Genomic DNA, 12,954 nt, shown 5'->3' on the forward strand with positions numbered 1-12,954 from the left:
AGTAAAACCAGCTAACATTTCCACTGAATTAACTGTATGTGCAATATTCCACACCCAGAGGCCCTCTCGTCTGTGAAGAAGGCATAGAGGTCCTGCATCCTATTTTAAGAGGCTAATAAGCCAGAGCAGATGACGGAAGGCATTGTTTATTCTGCACTGACTCCCAATATCATCCTCTTGCCTCTGTGTCTCTCCCTTCCCCCTCCCCCATCATTGTACAGAGAAGGACAAGGGTCACAATCTAATAAAAAGTGGTATTTGAACCCCTTCTCTTCATGACCCCAAGGAAATGTGCTCTATACCCTGACCCATGGTGCCTCTTCAAAAAAAGCAGAACCCAATAGAACCCTGGTCTCATGGGTCCCATGGTCTCATGGGGCGTAAGAATTCTACCAAAGGAAACACCATATGAAATGGGCTTGGCTTTTGGAAATAGGGCACTGAAGAGAAGGGAGGGAAGGCCAGGAAGTGTTCAAAGCTGTACAGTTTTGAAAGTTACACATTGAATTTATGATATATTCAAAAGGAAAAAGTAAGCTGTGTATAATAGGGGCTCATGGTTTCTTGTACAAGTTTCTTTTTCTGTTCTAGCTGTAAGGAAATGTTCCTTTTATTTGGAGTTTAAATATAGAATAATTTTTTAAAAAAGAAACAGGATTTGAAACTCTAAAATTGAAGAAATACAGAGGTATTTTAGGTACTAACTATTCTAATCTCCCATTTGACAGATGAAATTGAGGTCCATAGAGGTGAGGGCTCACCTGAAATCGCACAGGTGTCAGTGTAAATCCTAGTCCAGAGCTCTTTTTCATTCTCCTCATAAAGAAGCAGATAGCAAAATAATTATGTCTCAAACTCCAAGGTTTTGACTGAATGATATTTCATCCCCAGTCCTGCGCTAGACACAGGATAGGAAAATGGGAGAGATTAGACCTGTAATTTCATCCATGCAAGAAACTTCCAGATGAGGCAAATCTCTTTTCTAACGGAGGTTACAGTGCTAGAAACTTTGCTTTCATTTACAATCCTGGTTGCCTACAGTACTAAAATGAAATGCCATCCTTGGGTCATGCAGCCAGCATGTATCTGAGGTATCACTAGAACCTTTCTGGTCCTAATTCTTTACACTCCATTGTCTCTCAGGATACAGAATTTAATACAGTCTGAAAATGGTTAAGTGCTCCAGAGAAATTTTTGATGCATTCTGGGATAACAAGTCCATAATGATGGGGTCTCAAGTATAAACACCATTCCAAAGAAGCACATTCATTGCTTAGAAAGGTTTAAGCACACTGTTCTTGCCCCATCAAGCCTGGATTGCTCTAAGAGGCATCAAGGTCTAGAGGAAAGAAGGTTGAAGCTGGAACCATCCTGAACTTGCAAAAACTGGACTTGAGTTTGAATTCTAGACATGACACTTACCAACTCTGAGACTCTTGTGAAGTCACTAATGTCTCAGTTTATCTTTGGTAACACAAAGGGGATTAGACTAAGGGCCTTTCCAGTTCTCTTATGAAAACATATCTAGAGGAGCCCTGGCTTGTAAAAAGCACCAAGTCCTCTGGTGATTACTAGTTCACTAGTTGCATTAAACTGATCTCACCTGGCACTTATCAAATCCCTACTGTGTTCCAGGGACACTCACATTCGCTAATCAGGTAGTATAAAGGTAAGAAGGATGTTAATTCTCTCACCCACATTTCTGGGGCACTGAGGTTTCTATTAGCGGCATCTGTTTGGAACTGCTTTTTAACCAATGCTTTCTGCTCCTCACCAATTTTTTAAAAGTAATAAACTCTAAGCCACTTGAATGATTAATTACTGGCTGCCTAATTCTCTGCCACCGGCAATTTATGGAAAGGGAATGTATTAACTTGAAAACATCCGAAAAGAGAAGATACCGTGAAGGAGAATTTCAGAGGTTACATTTCACAATTAACAGCAGGTTTCCTGTGAGCTATTGAATATGGCAAACTCTGAATATGAGAGAGAGAGACATGAAAAATGTTTGGAAACACTGATGTGCTTCTCCCGTTCCTCCTTGAAAATAAGCAGCAACCACTTAGGCCAGGGAGTTTGGAGGAGGGAGGGAGAGAAGGAGAGAGAGAGACAGAGAGACAGAGACAGAGAAAGAGAGACAGGGAAAGACCCTATTCTCATTGCAACAATGGGAACACCCACTCCAGTCTTTCTAGGAGACCCAGCCCTCCACCAACCACCATCCCAGAATCTCATCCTATTTTCCACTCAGTAATCGATACCACACAAGAAAACCTGACTTGTTGCAATTCCAAACCAGAGGCATCCCACACACCTGAGGGGAATGACACCTTAGAAGGAATGCTTAGACAAATAGAGACTGGAGGAGGCCAGTCCCCCATACTCCTCAGCTCCAGCTACATCATTCTGATTTCCTGGGGAGGAAAAAATGCTACTGCCCAAGGTATAATCTTTTTTGGGGGGTGGGGGTTTTAAAAACCTCTAATCTCTGCATTTGGAATAGCAAAGTAAACACAGATTAGACAATTCACCCTTTGACTTGGTGCCAAGTAACCTCAATCCTATAAAATGCTTCTTAATGACCCGACTGCAACAGTGATGGTAATGTTACAGTCTCTGAGCTTCCAAAGCTCAAAGAGCTCTGAGCCCCTCCCCTCCTGGGCCACGTGGGAGATTCTGCAGGGGCTGCTGGATTTCTATTTCCTCACCAGCCCCAAGGAGGGATTCCAGAGGCATTTCAGCAGCCTGCTGCTCATTCCCACTCCTGGCCAAAGCCCAGGCTCCAATTCTGTGGAATGTATGCAAGAGGGGAGAGCATCTTCTGAAGTCCAAGGAATCAGTTTGAGAGGGAAATATTGGGCAAGGCAGGAGGACCCTAGCCACAAAATGTCAGGAGACCCTGGCCACCCACTTAATTTGCACTTTTAGAGAAGGCAAACAGAGATGAACTTATCTTTACTAAAATTTTCCTTCAGTCTACATGTGTCTCTATCTCTGTCCCTCCCTCTTCTAACAGAGGAGATATGCAGATCTGTGATTTTCATCAATGTGGTGGAATTCCCTATGAGGAAGCTCTTTTTGAAGACAGAGATCTGAAATCCTTCAATCAGTCAATCAGCATTTATTAAGCGCCTACTGCTTCCCCAGCTTACACAGTCTTAGAGAGTTGGTTGGTGTACTGGGATTTTAGCTACTTGCCTTATGCTCATAGTATAGTTTCTCTGGCTTCTTTCAAGACTCAGCTCAAAGCCCTCTTTTGGGAGATGCTTCCTGGTCCCCTCAGCTGCTAGAACCTTCCCCTCTCATATGACTACCCATATACTTCATATATACCTTGAGAACAGTGTCTGTTTTTACCATTCTTTGTGTGCTCAATACAGTGCCTGGCAAACGCAAACATAGACAGTATTGCCAGGGACAGGATTTGAACCCAGGTATCTCCTTGACTCCAAAGGCACACCCTACCATGATGCCTCCCATCTATCTGTGGGAGCTCAAGAATGACGATCTAAAATGTTTTCCCTCTTTATTATAAACTATCTCAGTGTCAGGAAGTCCAGGGTGTCCCATCTTTAACATTTTTTTTTAAAATACATTCTTGAATATACTCTTTTCCAAAAGTCTGGTTTTCCACTTTAGCCTCTGCTCTATCCCGGGGCTCAGGGACACTCATAGCTGAAATATAGCTTTCAGAGAGCTGAAAGTCTGCCCCAACTTTCACTGAAGAAAGGAAAGATCTGAGAGTAATGGCAGATCTTAGAATAATAGAAACTCCATGTTGGAGGGTCTAGGTTCAAGTTCTAGGCTTGGCCACTTACTTAGGACTTGAATTCATTTAAATAACAATTCTGGGTCTCCGTTTCCTCAATGGTCAAAGTTGAAGAAGTTAAACCAGATCAAGCAGATGGTCCCTTCTACTTCTAAGTCTAGGATCCCATGATGGTTATTTTGAACTGGCAAGTTCAGGATGAGAGACATTAGAGGAAAGCAGAAACATCTCGCTAAGAAGGGGCCCCCACTGACTAAAATATAAAAAAAGGCTGGCCTAGTTATACTTCTTGAGGAAGGAAGAAAATACTGGACTGGGAGGCAGAAGACAGGGCTCTACCTTCCAGTTGTACCACTGACTAGCTATGGGATCTTAGGCAAGTCTTTGTGCCGATCTGAGCCTCAGTTTTCTTAGGTATCAAGTGGAAATAATAATAATAATAAATACCTAGCATGCCTGCCTCTCCTAAGGAGGGCCGGAGGCTCCCAAAAGATCACAGAAAATTGTAAAATCTGTACAAATGTAAATTGCATCATGACTATTGTTACAGCTGAGTTTTCCATTTAGATGAGCATTCACACTTAAGCAACAACAACTTTTAATTTTTATTTTAACCATGTGGGATAGAAATCTGTCTAAAATATATCAAACTTCCTGGTCCTCTTAACCAGAAGAGAATTTAATCCTGTCTTAATGATGAGGGTCTATCATTAGGATCATCTCTTACAGCATACTACAGTGATGCCCTCAGGGGGCACCTCAGGGGTTTCTAAGGTCTACAGGGTTATTTGCCTCTACTATAGATAATTCCAGACTTTTGTTTTTAAGTCTCTCTGCCCGAATGTTGTGGTTTTTTTTTCCTGTCCTCTATTCTGGCTGTCAGCCTGAGATACCCTTCTTAATGTTCTCCTTTTTCAACTACAACTTTCAACCAGTTTTGGGCCAGAAAGGAGGTCACCAGCCTTGGTGGAACTATGTATGTGTAAGATGAAAGTCAAATGGCTCTCCCCTCACCTAACATTATTTTTTTTTTTTATTTTTAAGCATCCTTTTCTTTTTAAATTTTGAGTTCCAGATTTTCGAATCCCCTCCCATCCTTCCTTCACCCACTGGGAAGGCACACAATGCGATATCAATTGTGCATGTAAAATTATGCAAAGCATATTTCCACGTTAGCCATATCGCAAAAACAAAAAAAAAGGGAAAATTATATTTCAGTGCGCCCTCAGAGTACATCAGTTTTCCTTCTCTTAAAATGGATAGCGTTTTTTTTATCATGAGTCCTTTGCAACTGTCTTGGATCACTGTATTGATCAGAGTAGCCAAGTCTTTCACAGCTGATCATCATAACAACATTACTGTTACTGTGTACAGTGATATCCTGGTTCTTCTTCCTTCCCTTTGCCTCGGGTCATATAGGTCTTGCCTTGTTTTTCTGAAACAACCCCCTCATTGCAATCATATACTACAACTTGTTTGGCCATTACCCAATGGATAAACATCCCTTCAATTTCCACTTCCTTGCCACCACCAAGAGAGTTGCTATAAATATTTTTGTACATAAAGATTCTTTTGCTTTGATCTCTTTGGAATATAGAACTAGTAGTAGGACTGCTGGATCAAAGGGTATGCACAATTTTATACTCCTTCAGGCATTCCAAGCTCTTCTCTGGAATGGTTACACCAGTTCACTGCTCCATCAATATTTAGTAATGTACCTATTTTCCCTCATCTCCTCTAGCATTTGTCATTTCTGATAGGTATGAGATGATACCTCAAAGTTGTTTTAATTTATCTCTAATCAATAGTGATTCAGAGTATTTTCCATATAGCTATAGATAGCTTTGACTTCTTCTGAAAACTGCCTGTTCATATCCTTTGACCATTTATCAATTGGAGAATGGCTTTTTTTAAAATAAATTTGACTCAGTTCTCTATATATTTGAGAAATGAAGTCTTAATCAGAGAAACTTGCTATATATTTTAAAATATTTCTTCATTGTCTGTGGTGCCTTTTAGCAAAATGTAGTTTCCTGACAATCTCTTTAAATTAGGTCTAGTTTTGCTTTTGATTTGTCTGAAATCATGATAGCTACCCCTGCCTTTTTTACTTCAGCTGACACATAATAGATTCTGATCCAGCCCTTTATTTTAACTGTGTGTGTCTTTCTGTTTCAAGTATGTATCTTACACACAACATACTGTTGGATTCTGGCTGTTAATCCATTCTGCTGTCTGCTTCCATTTTATAAGCTTGTCCCATTCACATTCAGAGTAACGATTAGGAACCATATATTTCCCTCCTATTATCTTCTGTTTATCCTTCTCTCTCTTTTTAACCCGTCTCTCCTTAAAAGTCTGTTTTGCGTATCATCACTGCCTCCTTTAATCCATCCTCCCTTTAAATCAAGTGGTTCTGAGGGATGCTCTTGTACCTAAAGTAATAATATTTTAATGCATCAACACTGACCAAAGCCAAAGGGCTTTTGGGTTTCTTTCCATGGTTCTCAGCTGGACATTAGGTAGGCAATTCTGACAGACTGATGAATTTCAAAGTGATACATTGTTATCGTTATTACAAATAATGATTACTTTAAAAAGTAGCACAGGGCACTCAGTGCCTATAATAAGGTGATCTCAAAGCAACTATCAGTCCTTGCTTTTTTCCAGATTCTTCATCCTGCCTAATGTGGAGTTTTTCTTTCCTATGTCATAGCATTCAGGTAACAAATCCTTGGGCTTCATTTCCAGACGTGATTCAGACCTCTTCCTACCCTTTCTGACCTCCATTTCTCCAGCTACCAAGAGTGAGCAGATACTCTCCTCCCTTACTCCCTAGTTAAGAAAAGTCTGAATAAAACAAATGATTCCAAACATGTTCCTCTGATGACAGAAGCTATAAAAATACGGAGGACTGTCCCGTTGCACACTCCTCTCCGATGCTGTACTGTTTGGCAGAAATCTGGTTTGCTCCTCGTCCCTTAGATAGGTTTTTCAACCCAGACCCAAACACTTTACAGAACAGCAATAACATGTTTCAGAACAATAAAATGAACACTTTAGATAGTTGAGCATGAAGGAAAAAACATATTACCTAGTTATCGCTAATTCTATTTTGAAAAGTCAACCCCCTCCCTCCAAAGAAAATACTGCGAAAGTCACATCCCATCTCTTCTGGGGAAACCATTCCTATCCTCACTGACAAAGAGGAGATGGAAACATTTTAAAACTCAGACATCAAAAGTCATTTAGATCCTTTCAAATATGGCAGAGCACGTTCGACATTCATGTTATGCTATTATGCTTCAAAATCGTTATAGAAGCAGGAGAAACTGTGTTTCTGGTTCATCTTAAAGGCAAAGCAGACCAAAGGAAGGTGGGCAAAAAAAATCTCACTTACTCCCAAGTGCTCCCTCGCTCTAACAGGTCCCGTTCCCAAAGAGGGAGTGAAAGCACTCCGAGACAATTGTTAAAGAAGCAATGAGGTCTCCTGTAGGGGAAGTCATTGATGGTTTTAGGACCCAAAAGGTACCTGCCATAGCTCTCCCCTCCTATCTCCATCCTCCAGTGATCTCAAGCACACATAGATACATGCACGGTTCCCCAGCTAGTTACTAGCTCGATTCCCCTCCTGTCTCCACCAAAGAAGACCTTGGCCTCCCTTGGAGGCAGACAAATATCATACTGGCTTGAGAAGCCAGCATGTCCAATGGACATGAGCCAGGAAAGAGTAGGAAAGTAGACCAGCAAGGCTCCTTCAGACTTGGCCTTGACCAGTACTCCAGCAAAACCTCTGAGAGGACCAGAGGATAAAAAACATAGGACTCGACAGCTGGCTAGGACCTTAGAGATCATTTGAGATCAATTGAGCTAGTGATCAATTCATCCATTCTAAAAATGAGGAAACAGAGGCCTAAGTGACTTGTCCCAGGTCACAGAGAGATCTGAGCCAAGGTCTTCCAGTTCCAAATCCAGTGCTCTTTCCACTATCCTATACTAATTCCCAGAAAGAGTCCTAGCACTTAGGCCAGGAATGCAAATCAGCTAAGGATCAGGAAACTTGAATTTGAGTTCAGGTCCTATTTTCTTAGGTCAGCTAGGTGTTACAGCGGGTAGAATGTGAGGACAGGAGTTCAAAAGAATGAACTCATCTTCCTGAGTTCAAATCCAGCTTCAGACACTTACTAGCTGTGTGACCTTGGTCAAGTCAATTAATCCTGTTTGCCTCATCTGTAAAATGAGCTGGAGAAGGAAATGGCAAACTACTCCAGTATCTGGCCAAACCCCCCCCCCCCCCAAAAAACCCCAAAACACCCAAAAAAAGTGAGACATGACTGAAATAACACAACAATAACCTACTCTTTTAGCTAAGTGACCTTGAGGTACAAGCTAGGAAACTCCTCTGAGCCTCAGTTTACTCGTATATAAAATGAACATGTTAGACTAGATTCTCCTTTAAGGTTCCTCCCAACCTAAATTTTCAGCTCCTGGTCAGGCCAGCCCATCATAAGTATTTCAGTAAATATTTTTGGTTGGCTAGTTGAGAAAGGGATTCTTCAATCAATAAACATTTATTTTAAAAAACCTACTATGTACTAGGTACTAAGTACACACAGACAAAAGTAAATAGCCCCTATTCATAAGAAACTGAAATTCTACTGAGGGAGATAAACATGTATATGGAAACACACACTTGCACGCATGCACGTGTACACACACACACACACACACACACATACTCTCACACTCCATACATAACTACAGGTGCTAGCAGTGGTTTTCTATCATTTTTGTGTATTTACCTCCCCTCCCCTTGCAAGTTCGGAGTAATGACTTCTGGAAGATTTCACTGACCTCCAACTCATTCCTTAGCTCCTGCAGAATCCTTAGCCCACCCAAGTACAAAGGAATGGTCCTGCACTAACTAGCTAGTCTGTCAACAACCTAGGGACTAACTAACTAGTCTCTGAAAATATGAGAGACAGCCCAGTACACCAGAAATTAGGTAAAATTAGAGTAAAAGAGGAAGAGGGGGCCTAAAGCTCAAATGCACCCCCCGCCCTGCTCACTCCTTACTACCTCTGCGACCTTGAATAATCATTTCTTTTCTCTGGCCCTTGGTAAGTAATTCTTCCTCTATAAAATAAGGTGTTTGGACTCTGTGGACTCTGAGGTCTCTTTTAGATATAGATCACGGATTCTATGACACTATGGACTGACCAGGCCCAGAGAGAGACTGTTTCAGCACCGGCCAAAGGCAAGGGGGGGGGGGGCATCAGCAGGGCTCCGGAGCACACGGGGACACTGTTTTGCATGACCAAGAAAGACGTCAGTAGCAATACTGAGGAACTCATGCCACTCCCAGGAACTGGGCGGCCCAGTGGGTTTGACTTGCTAAGAAATGACAGCAGGACTTCAGATGGGGCTTTGCCAGCGCCACCTCGTTTAACAGATCATCTTTTGTTTGCGTGATGCTATTTTGCAAGATGACAGCTATCAAGTCAGATTACTTCAGAACGCTTAGGGTGAGGCATGCCAAAGAGGCATTGCAAAGATCATTTAAACTGAGCGATTTTCCCCTTCTCTCTAACCCTGGCACCAGCTTGAAGCCTTCAGATCCTGGAGACCTGGGTTAGAGGAAACATCCTACAGGCCAAAACAAGGACTCCACTGCAGACTCCCACCAGATTTATCACTTCAAATCCAGGAGCTGTGTGTCTGTATGTGCATATCTGTGTGTGTGCTTGCACCTCCAGACCCACTGGGGATCTTGAAAAGGCATGCCTGTTTGGCAAAACCACACTCAGTCTTTCCCCTTTGACAATCATGGCTAAGGATATAGCATGGTGTCCCTATGCCCCTGTACCTCTGGGATAAAATACCAACTAATCAGCTTGCTATTTAAAGGTCTTCACCCAGGCTGGCTGCCGCCTACCTTTCCAGACTTACTACATACTAGTCCTTTTCACTCACTTGACATTCCTGTCAAACTGGCCTCCTCCCTGTTTCTTTGGCATCCCATATCCCACCTCTCTTACTTTGCATGGGCCATCCCCCCTGCCTGGAACACATTTCTCCTTCCCTCAGCCTCTAGGAATTCTTAGCTTCCTTCAAGGCTCTGCTTAGCATCTCCTATAGGAAGCTTTTCTAGATGTCCCCAGTTATCAAAGCTCTCTCCTGCCTCAAATGACTTTGGACTTCCTGGTGGGGTTATACATTGCATTCCTTAATAAAATATAAGTTTCTTTAGGACAAGGGCTGTTTTCATATTTGTCTCTGTATTCCCAAGGGAGAAGGATAATGTTTAATAAACGCTTGTTGAATTGAAATGAATTGAGCCAGAGAGGCGCTAGCCCCACCTCCATTTTCCTCTCTGGATTTCTTCCCCTAGCCCTAACCCTGTTCTATTTCAGGAAAGAAAATAAGATTTTTAGTGACAGTCAAAGTTTAGCACCAGGGGGCAGGGTCAGCTTTCGTTTTTATATAGACTTTGCAAATCTAGAGAGAGTTCTCAGCCCCATTCCCTTTCTCCACTTACAAAACAACCCATACCAACACAGACACACAGACACAGACACGCACACGTGCACAGACACATTCCAGGCACCAAGATTTCCACTTCCAGCCTAGCTGTCTACATTCTCAATTTTACTCCATCTGGGCTATCTCCATGCCTGGGCTAAGTAGGTAAAAAGGCACTACCTTCTCCAAGTTCTTCTTTTAAAATGGGCCCCCTTATTTGCACCCCCCCCCCCCTTATCTCTCTCTTTCTCTCTCTCTCTCCCTTCTGAAGCTTGAACAACACTGGAAGTCCTCAGTGCTTCTGTCTGAACAAATTTGTCCAATCTTCACATTACCTTTTAGGGGAGGTAGGGGCCAAGGGGAGAATACCAAGTACCTATGGAAGATAAGCTCATAGAAAGGATAATGGGAGGAGGAAATAGCAAGGAGGTTGGGAGGACAGAAGACAGGCTGACATGAACCAGCACTGCCTCTGACATCCTCATAAAGTCTGCAGGAATCAATCCACCACATGACTCTCCTATTCCTTAAGTCCCCTTTTGCTTGTCCCAGCTGGAGAGAGAAAGGGTCCACCTCAACTGCCCCTAGCTGGAGAGCTCAGGGTCTGGGCTCAGCATTAACACTAAAGACATGTAGGTCCCCTCCTGCCCAGTTCTATACATAAAACAGGACTATCTTAATTTTGAAGTTTAGGCTTCATACTCCCTGTAAAACAGGCTCCCAGATATGGGGGCAAGGGGACAAGGATGTTTTTAGTTGTTCACCATCTATACCCCAAAGAGAAGCATCCAATTGTGTTATTCAGAGTTGTGTCTTCACAGTATACCCGTTTCTATTCCCTATTTCTCTACTGCCCAAGCATCTTCCAATACCTCTGGGATCCAGGTGCCCACTGAGCATGGCATATTCCTCTTTCTCCAAGCTGGGGGTGACTGTCTGGGTGGACATTACTTAAGCCTCCCGGTGAACTGATCACACTTCCTGGCCACCACCACAGGATCCAGCTGCTATGAACTTGCTGAAACAGAGGAGCCAACATCTGTTCCTCCTCTGAGAAAGCAGCATCCCTGACTCACCTCCAAGTCACCCATTGAAAACAGAGGGGCCTAGAGAGATGGGGGTAGGACCAGAAAGGCAGGCAGATGTGACTGAACACATGCAGAGTAATTAAAAGAGGAAAATCAAGCTGAGCAGGGCCAGGCAGGCAGACGTCCTCCACTCACTTGCTCCAGTGGTTGTGTCAATGGCTCTGGTAATTTGTGAGATTTACAGGTAAAACACAGGCCAAAGCCCAGGGACAGAAGAAAGGAAAGGAGAAGATGGGAACAGATGATCTGTTCCCTGGAAACTTTTTTTAAAGGCCAAACTATTCCCAAGAGGCTGATTCTTTTGTTTCTCTCCCAAGAAGGAGTGTGTGTGCATGCTCGTTTCTGAGATGTGCACATAGGGTATCTGTCTTTGCCCACCTGAGCCTTGAATTGAGAGGTAATCATTTCTCTCAGCCAGGCAGAGCTAGGCCTGTCTGCCACAGTGGGACCAGCAAGATGATAAACAAGGGTTTGCCTTTTGATCAGTTGGTTCGTCTTGCCTTATGTCCCCTTCAACAGGGATCACGAATGTACCAGAAAGGGAAAAATTAGCTCCCTCTAATTGGGAGCACTCAGTGCTTTTTTCTGTCCTCTTCCATCTCCCTATCCCCAGCCTAGTCCCAGAAGATCTCAGGTATCACCTGAAGAGGAAGAAGTAGGGAGATGGTAATGCCACCCACTTCTAAAACCTGACACTGAGCTCTGTGCAGTGAATGTAAGTAAGTGGTTGTTGGTAGGGAGCAGATGGGGTTGAATATCATTCTGTCAGACACCTGAGAGGGATCCAGAGTTAGGAACAGAGGTCAGAGGCAGCAAGTGTTTATGTGATGTCTCTGCCTACCGTATCCCACTAGAGTGATGCTATTTCCCTCAAAAGGAGTATTCTCTCTCTCTCTCTCTCTCTCTCTCTCTCTCTCTCTCTCTCTCTCTCTCTCTCTCTCTCTCTCTCTCTCCTCTCTCTCTCTCTCTCTCTCCTTTTAGGAAAGGGCATTTTCTTTGAAGTTGGCAGAGGCAGCAATTCTGAATGTAAGTATCTAGACTAAAGCAGCACCCACTAACCCTCATCACTTAAAGCTAGATTTCACAGCACTGTCCTCCTCCTACCTCAGTGATTCCCAGATCGCTGGTACCCCAGCGGCAGCCAATCAGCAGCTCCGGTCCTGGGTCATTCACAGGAGCTCCATCATCCTAGAGCAAGGAGAGGAGAGGGTCAGCATAACTTTACTTCTCTCCCTGGGGCTGATGAAGTGCTTTCAATCAGCAAATGCCCGAGTCTACCAGATGCCCTTGTCTCTCCTGATGCCCACTGCCCAGTTTCTTCATAATGATAAATGCCATTTATAGAAAGCTTTCAAGTTTATACAGCACTTCACACATACTGTCTCATTTGATCCGTGCAACTATCTTGTGAATAATAATAGCCCTCACACATGTATTATATATGTATGTATATATGTATAACTTTATAGTTTATAAAACATGGTACATGCTATCTTATTTAATCCTCACAACTACCTTGTGAATAATAATCATTATTATAATGATAACCCACATTTATATATCATATATTATATA

The 12,954-nt window shown here is 42.9% G+C and overlaps 1 protein-coding gene across 14 annotated transcripts in view; it reads right to left on the reverse strand.

The window, feature by feature from the left end:
- The window catches only part of ZMIZ1 (zinc finger MIZ-type containing 1), a 439,750-nt gene that overhangs the window by 267,792 nt on the left and 159,004 nt on the right, over window positions 1–12,954 (reverse strand). For 12 of the 14 annotated variants that reach the window (XM_072628053.1, XM_072628046.1, XM_072628050.1 and 9 more), the window contains one exon: window positions 12,484–12,567. The exons of the other annotated variants lie outside the window; for them this stretch is intronic. The gene's annotated coding sequence lies outside the window, so the exon portion shown is untranslated. The remainder of the gene's footprint in view (window positions 1–12,483; window positions 12,568–12,954) is intronic. 14 annotated transcript variants of the gene reach the window in all.

The sequence above is a fragment of the Notamacropus eugenii genome, chromosome 1 (genome assembly GCF_028372415.1).
Source record: "Notamacropus eugenii isolate mMacEug1 chromosome 1, mMacEug1.pri_v2, whole genome shotgun sequence".
Classification (NCBI taxonomy): domain Eukaryota; kingdom Metazoa; phylum Chordata; class Mammalia; order Diprotodontia; family Macropodidae; genus Notamacropus; species Notamacropus eugenii.